At 53.8% G+C, this 7414-nt stretch overlaps 1 protein-coding gene across 2 annotated transcripts in view; it reads right to left on the reverse strand.

The window, feature by feature from the left end:
- The window catches only part of PPM1F (protein phosphatase, Mg2+/Mn2+ dependent 1F), a 63528-nt gene that overhangs the window by 13215 nt on the left and 42899 nt on the right, over positions 1–7414 (reverse strand). The window lies entirely within an intron of this gene.

Below are 7414 nucleotides of genomic sequence, written 5' to 3' on the forward strand. Positions count from 1 at the left end.
CGATTCATCACCCTGTATGTGAAACACTACGTGACAGACTGTAGGTGGGTCAACATCGAAACCCAGGTAAACAGCTCAAAAACAAATGCTCATGTCGTTAAACTACCTGCCAGCCCAAAAGTGCATGAAGAAATAGTAAATAAAAATGGCTGCACAAGAAAATGAATTGGCATCAACACCGTGGGGTGAAACCCAGCAATTGTCAGAGTGAACACAGACTTGGTACGAGACATGCTGCATCAAATGTAAAAACCGGTCAACTCGTGAAGAGGCACAAGGAAACCGATAGCATGAAGAGACAAAAGGGAAGACGACAAACAAGGGCTTCAGGAAGTTTAGTGTATCCATTATTGGAGAGCCTGCATCTCAGGGACAGAACAGCATCATAAACCGAAGTAAAGTGGGACTGAAAGGACCTGGAGTGACTGAGCAACCTCGTGGTCCTGGAATTTCCTCTCAGCCTCAAAGGCAGCTATTCGACGAAAACCAACGCAAGTGCACCCAACGTGGGTACTGGAGAATACAGATTAGACAGTACGTTAATGGAACTCAGTTGTATTCTTACACGAGCCAAAATCTGACCTGTATGGCTCAGACAGGGAGCAGTTCTTCGGAAACACTGGATAATAATTCACTGGTCGACACGATTTCTCTTGCATGAGGTTTTTCAACGGATTCTAGCTAACTTTTGGGTGCTGAATCCAAATCTGTCATTAGTTTTTGCCTATCACATCAGGTTTTTGAACTATGAAAAAAATCATCATTTTTGAGAAAACAGCAATTTTACACTTGAAGTTGAAAAACACTTGCATTAGAAGATCGATAGATGCAAAAATGTTTACAATGAAAGGTACCTACTTCAATTACAATATTTAATCATACATTAACATATAATCCATGCTTGCTTGCACATATTTTTACACATTTTCTCGATATTTTTAATGAATGAAAAGTTTACAAATTTCACTAAACTAAGTTAAATATATAGGCGGAAAAAGTTCCCCAAAACATAGTGTACATCACTTAAATACAAGACATCACTCAAGCTCAAAGCATTTTTCTGAGTTTTGTGACTTTTCACAACATTCAGAATGCAGCAATAAATGCAAAAATATGCGAATATAACAAAATAAGTACCGGTACTTGAAAGCGTAAGTATCCAAAGGCCCAGGTGCAATCGTATTACAACATAGTAAACCTCCTCTTTGTGGACAATCTCTTATGTACAGCATCTGGGACATCCCTCAAACTCCAGCAGTAATCTGCCATCATATTTGAGTCCCAACGACCTTGATAACGTTCTTCCATCACTTTAATGTCTTGATGGAAACGTTCACCCTGTTCCTTGCTTACATCTCCAAGGTTATCTGGAAACTCGCTCAGGTGACTGTGTAAGTAGTGCACCTTGATGCTAATTCTGCACCCCAGCGCTCGCAGACTAAGGAGCAGCTCCCCCACAACACAATCCTCCACAATCCAAGCGGTACTTTAAAGTAGGCACGGTACACTCTCTTGACGAATGTAGTGATGTTGCGTCTTTGAGGTGCTAAAGTGAAGCATCCACAGATATAGCAGAAGATATCTGGGTCGTTACAGCACTTTCTTATCTTTGAAGGTGGAGACATAGCAAGCTTACAGTGTAAGGTACTAGGTACCGGTATAAACAACCCCACTGAGTCAACTGTGCCCGCCCACTGAGAATCGTGGAATACAGTAATGCTCGCGACTCGCGAGATTAGGTAGAGTCTTAGCAGATTAGGTAGTCTTCACAGCTGCAAATCACAAATATGTCAGACGTAAACGACTGTTGCATACGTTGATTCTTTTAAGAGAATCAGACAATAACTCCACTTTGCTCATGGCAGGATGTTTACCATAGGGGCTGTTTACAGCTACGGGTACTCGGAATAATCAAGCTTTTGCTGTTTTATCCCCACCAAGATTGCTAGACTGGATGGTCAACTTTTGTAAAAATCCAAGAATATGGAGCATACAGATAGCACAAAAACTTGATGTAATAGAGCAAATCTGAGCTCAGATTTGGATTCAGCAGCCCAAAATTAGCCAAAAACAGTTTCCAAAGTCCATGCAAGAAAAAAAAAAAACTTTTTCTAGACCAGTGAATTCTACCTCGACCATGTGACTTACTGTTCGACATGCACAGATCCAGATGGTATGAAAATACATGACCAGTCATTGTACAGGTCGCCTTCACATTTTTCTGGCATGGAAAATTCAGGACAACGTCCGAGAACTGGAAGAGCAGTTAAATCCTTCATCTATCTATAATTCCAGCAATCTGTGTGTGTGCGTGTCTGTGTGTGCGTGTGCGTGTGCGTGTGCGTGTGCGTGTGCGTGTGCGTGTGCGTGTGCGTGTGCGTGTGCGTGCCTGTGCGTGCCTGTGCGTGCCTGTGCGCGTCTGTGCGTGCGTGTGTGCGTGTGCGTCTGTCTGTCTGTGTGTGCGTGTGTGCGTGTGCGTCTGTCTGTTGTGTGTGCGTGTGTGCGTGTGCGTCTGTCTGTCTGTCTGTCTGTCTGTGCGTGCGTGCGTGTGCGTCTGTCTGTCTGTGTGTGCGTGTGTGCGTGTGCGTCCGTCTGTCTGTGTGCGTGTGCGTCCGTCTGTCTGTGTGCGTGTGCGTCCGTCTGTCTGTCTGTGTGCGTGTGCGTCCGTCTGTCTGTCTGTGTGCGTGTGCGTCCGTCTGTCTGTCTGTGTGCGTGTGCGTCCGTCTGTCTGTCTGTGTGCGTGTGCGTCCGTCTGTGTCTGTGTGCGTGTGCGTCCGTCTGTCTGTCTGTGTGCGTGTGCGTCCGTCTGTCTGTCTGTGTGCGTGTGCGTCCGTCTGTCTGTCTGTGTGCGTGTGCGTCCGTCTGTCTGTCTGTGTGCGTGTGCGTCCGTCTGTCTGTCTGTGTGCGTGTGCGTCCGTCTGTCTGTCTGTGTGCGTGTGCGTCCGTCTGTCTGTCTGTGTGCGTGTGCGTCCGTCTGTCTGTCTGTGTGCGTGTGCGTCCGTCTGTCTGTCTGTGTGCGTGTGCGTCCGTCTGTCTGTCTGTGTGCGTGTGCGTCCGTCTGTCTGTCTGTGTGCGTGTGCGTCCGTCTGTCTGTCTGTGTGCGTGTGCGTCCGTCTGTCTGTCTGTGTGCGTGTGCGTCCGTCTGTCTGTCTGTGTGCGTGTGCGTCCGTCTGTCTGTCTGTGTGCGTGTGCGTCCGTCTGTCTGTCTGTGTGCGTGTGCGTCCGTCTGTCTGTCTGTGTGCGTGTGCGTCCGTCTGTCTGTCTGTGTGCGTGTGCGTCCGTCTGTCTGTCTGTGTGCGTGTGCGTCCGTCTGTCTGTCTGTGTGCGTGTGCGTCCGTCTGTCTGTCTGTGTGCGTGTGCGTCCGTCTGTCTGTCTGTGTGCGTGTGCGTCCGTCTGTCTGTCTGTGTGCGTGTGCGTCCGTCTGTCTGTCTGTGTGCGTGTGCGTCCGTCTGTCTGTCTGTGTGCGTGTGCGTCCGTCTGTCTGTCTGTGTGCGTGTGCGTCCGTCTGTCTGTCTGTGTGCGTGTGCGTCCGTCTGTCTGTCTGTGTGCGTGTGCGTCCGTCTGTCTGTCTGTGTGCGTGTGCGTCCGTCTGTCTGTCTGTGTGCGTGTGCGTCCGTCTGTCTGTCTGTGTGCGTGTGCGTCCGTCTGTCTGTCTGTGTGCGTGTGCGTCCGTCTGTCTGTCTGTGTGCGTGTGCGTCCGTCTGTCTGTCTGTGTGCGTGTGCGTCCGTCTGTCTGTCTGTGTGCGTGTGCGTCCGTCTGTCTGTCTGTGTGCGTGTGCGTCCGTCTGTCTGTCTGTGTGCGTGTGCGTCCGTCTGTCTGTCTGTGTGCGTGTGCGTCCGTCTGTCTGTCTGTGTGCGTGTGCGTCCGTCTGTCTGTCTGTGTGCGTGTGCGTCCGTCTGTCTGTCTGTGTGCGTGTGCGTCCGTCTGTCTGTCTGTGTGCGTGTGCGTCCGTCTGTCTGTCTGTGTGCGTGTGCGTCCGTCTGTCTGTCTGTGTGCGTGTGCGTCCGTCTGTCTGTCTGTGTGCGTGTGCGTCCGTCTGTCTGTCTGTGTGCGTGTGCGTCCGTCTGTCTGTCTGTCTGTGTGCGTGTGCGTCCGTCTGTCTGTGTGCGTGTGCGTCCGTCTGTCTGTGTGCGTGTGCGTCCGTCTGTCTGTGTGCGTGTGCGTCCGTCTGTCTGTGTGCGTGTGCGTCCGTCTGTCTGTGTGCGTGTGCGTCCGTCTGTCTGTGTGCGTGTGCGTCCGTCTGTCTGTGTGCGTGTGCGTCCGTCTGTCTGTGTGCGTGTGCGTCCGTCTGTCTGCGTCTGTGTGCGTGTGCGTCCGTCTGTCTGCGTCTGTGTGCGTGTGCGTCCGTCTGTCTGCGTCTGTGTGCGTGTGCGTCCGTCTGTCTGCGTCTGTGTGCGTGTGCGTCCGTCTGTCTGCGTCTGTGTGCGTGTGCGTCCGTCTGTCTGCGTCTGTGTGCGTGTGCGTCCGTCTGTCTGCGTCTGTGTGCGTGTGCGTCCGTCTGTCTGCGTCTGTGTGCGTGTGCGTCCGTCTGTCTGCGTCTGTGTGCGTGTGCGTCCGTCTGTCTGCGTCTGTGTGCGTGTGCGTCCGTCTGTCTGCGTCTGTGTGCGTGTGCGTCCGTCTGTCTGCGTGTCTGTGTGCGTGTGCGTCCGTCTGTCTGTGTCTGTGTGCGTCTGTCTGTCTGTGTCTGTGTGCGTGTGCGTCTGTCTGTCTGTGTCTGTGTGCGTGTGCGTCTGTCTGTGTCTGTGTGCGTGTGTCCGTCTGTGTCTGTGTGCGTGTGTCCGTCTGTGTCTGTGTGCGTCTGTCTGTCTGTGTCCGTGTGCGTCTGTCTGTCTGTCTGTGTCCGTGTGCGTCTGTCTGTCTGTCTGTGTCCGTGTGCGTCTGTCTGCATGTCCGTGTCCGTGTGCGTCTGCATGTCCGTGTCCGTGTGCGTCTGCATGTCCGTGTCCGTGTGCGTCTGCATGTCCGTGTGCGTGTGCGTCAGCATGTCCGTGTGCGTCTGTCTGTCTGTGTATGTGTGCGTGTGCGTCTGTCTGTCTGTGTCTGCGTCTGTCTGTGTCTGTGTCTGTGTCTGCGTCTGTCTGTGTCTGTGTGCGTGTGCGTCGGTCTGTGTCTGTGTGTGCGTGTGCGTCTGTCTGTGTGCGTGTGCGTCTGTCTGTCTGTGTGCGTGTGCGTCTGTCTGTCTGTGTGCGTGTGCGTGTGCGTGTGCGTGTGCGTGTGCGTGTGCGTGTGTCTGTGTCTGTGTCTGTGTCTGTGTCTGTGTGTCTGTCTGTGTGCGTGTGTCTGTCTGTGTCTGTGTGTCTGTCTGTGTGCGTGTGTCTGTCTGTGTCCGTGTGCGTGTGCGTCTGTCTCTGTGCCCGTGTGCGTGTGCGTCTGTCTGTCTGTGTCCGTGTGCGTGTGCGTCTGTCTCTCTGTGTCCGTGTGCGTCTGTGTGTATGTGTGCGTCTGCGTCTGTCTGTCTGTGTCTGTGTGCGTGTGTCCGTCTGTGTCTGGTGTGCGTGTGTCCGTCTGTGTCTGTGTGCGTGTGCGTGTGTCTGTCTGTGTCTGTGTGCGTGTGCGTGTGCCTGTCTGTGTCTGTGTGCGTGTGCGTCTGTCTGTCTGTGTCTGTGTGCGTGTGCGTCTGTCTGTCTGTGTCTGTGTGCGTGTGCGTCTGTCTGTCTGTGTCTGTGTGCGTGTGCGTCTGTCTGTCTGTGTCTGTGTGCGTGTGCGTCTGTCTGTCTGTGTCTGTGTGCGTGTGCGTCTGTCTGTCTGTCTGTGTCTGTGTGCGTGTGCGTCTGTCTGTCTGTCTGTGTCTGTGTGCGTGTGCGTCTGTCTGTCTGTGTCTGTGTGCGTGTGCGTCTGTCTGTCTGTGTCTGTGTGCGTGTGCGTCTGTCTGTCTGTGTGTGTGTGCGTCTGTCCGTGTCCGTGTCCGTGTCCGTGTGCGTGTGCGTGTGCCAGTCTGTCTGTCTGTCTGTCTGTCTGTCTGTCTGTCTGTCTGTCTGTCTGTCTGTCTGTCTGTCTGTCTGTCTGTCTGCGTGTGCGTCTGTCTGTCTGTCTGCGTGTGCGTCTGTCTGTCTGTGTCTGTGTGCGTGTGCGTGTGCGTCTGTCTGTCTGTGTCTGTGTGCGTGTGCGTGTGCATCTGTCTGTCTGTGTGTGCGTGTGCGTGTGCGTCTGTCTGTCTGTGTGTGCGTGTGCGCCTGTCTGTCTGTGTGTGCGTGTGCGTGTGCGTCTGTCTGTCTGTGTGTGCGTGTGCGTCTGTCTGTCTGTGTGTGCGTGTGCGTGTGCGTCTGTCTGTCTGTGTGTGTGCGTCTGTCTGCCTGTGCGTCTGTCTGTCTGTCTGTCTGTCTGTGTGTGCGTGTGCGTCTGTCTGTCTGTGTGTGCGTGTGCGTGTGCGTCTGTCTGTCTGTGTGTGCGTGTGCGTGTGCGTCTGTCTGTCTGTGTGTGCGTGTGCGTGTGCGTCTGTCTGTCTGTGTGTGCGTGTGCGTGTGCGTCTGTCTGTCTGTGTGTGCGTGTGCGTGTGCGTCTGTCTGTCTGTCTGTGTGTGCGTGTGCGTGTGCGTCTGTCTGTCTGTGTGTGCGTGTGCGTGTGCGTCTGTCTGTCTGTGTGTGCGTGTGCGTCTGTCTGTGTGTGCGTGTGCGTCTGTCTGTCTGTGTGTGCGTGTGCGTCTGTCTGTCTGTGTGTGCGTGTGCGTCTGTCTGTCTGTGTGTGCGTGTGCGTCTGTCTGTCTGTGTGTGCGTGTGCGTCTGTCTGTCTGTGTGTGCGTGTGCGTGTGCGTCTGTCTGTCTGTCTGTGCGTGTGCGTCTGTCTGTCTGTGCCTGTGTGCGTGTGCGAGTGCGTCTGTCTGTCTGTGTCTGTGTTTGCGTGTGCGTCTGTGTGTGCGTGTGCGTCTTTCTGTCTGTCTGTGTGTGCGTGTGCGACTGTCTGTCTGTCTGTGTGTGCGTGTGCGACTGTCTGTCTGACTGTGTGTGCGTGTGCGTCTGTCTGTGTCCTTGTGCGTGTGCGTCTGTCTGTGTCCTTGTGCGTGTGCGTCTGTCTGTGTCCTTGTGCGTGTGCGTCTGTCTGTGTCCTTGTGTGTGTGCGTCTGTCTGTGTCCTTGTGCGTGTGCGTCTGTCTGTGTCCTTGTGCATGTGCGTCTGTCTGTGTCCTTGTGCGTGTGCGTCTGTCTGTCTGTGTCCGTGTGCGTCTGTCTGTCTGTCTGTGTCCGTGTGCGTCTGTCTGTCTGTCTGTGTCCGTGTGCGTCTGTGCGTGTGCGTGTGCGTGTGCGTGTGCGTCTGTCTGTCTGTCTGTGTCTGTGTGCGTGTGCGTGTGCGTGTGCGTGTGCGTGTGCGTGTGCGTGTGCGTGTGCGTCTGTCTGCGTGTGCGTGTGCGTCTGTCTGTCTGTGTCTGTGTGCGTGTGCGTGTGCGTGTGCGTCTGTCTGTCTGTGTCTGTGTGCGTG

The sequence above is a fragment of the Eptatretus burgeri genome, chromosome 16 (assembly GCF_056783735.1).
Source record: "Eptatretus burgeri isolate ZD-2024b chromosome 16, Ebu_testis_v1, whole genome shotgun sequence".
In the NCBI taxonomy this organism is placed as follows: domain Eukaryota; kingdom Metazoa; phylum Chordata; class Myxini; order Myxiniformes; family Myxinidae; genus Eptatretus; species Eptatretus burgeri.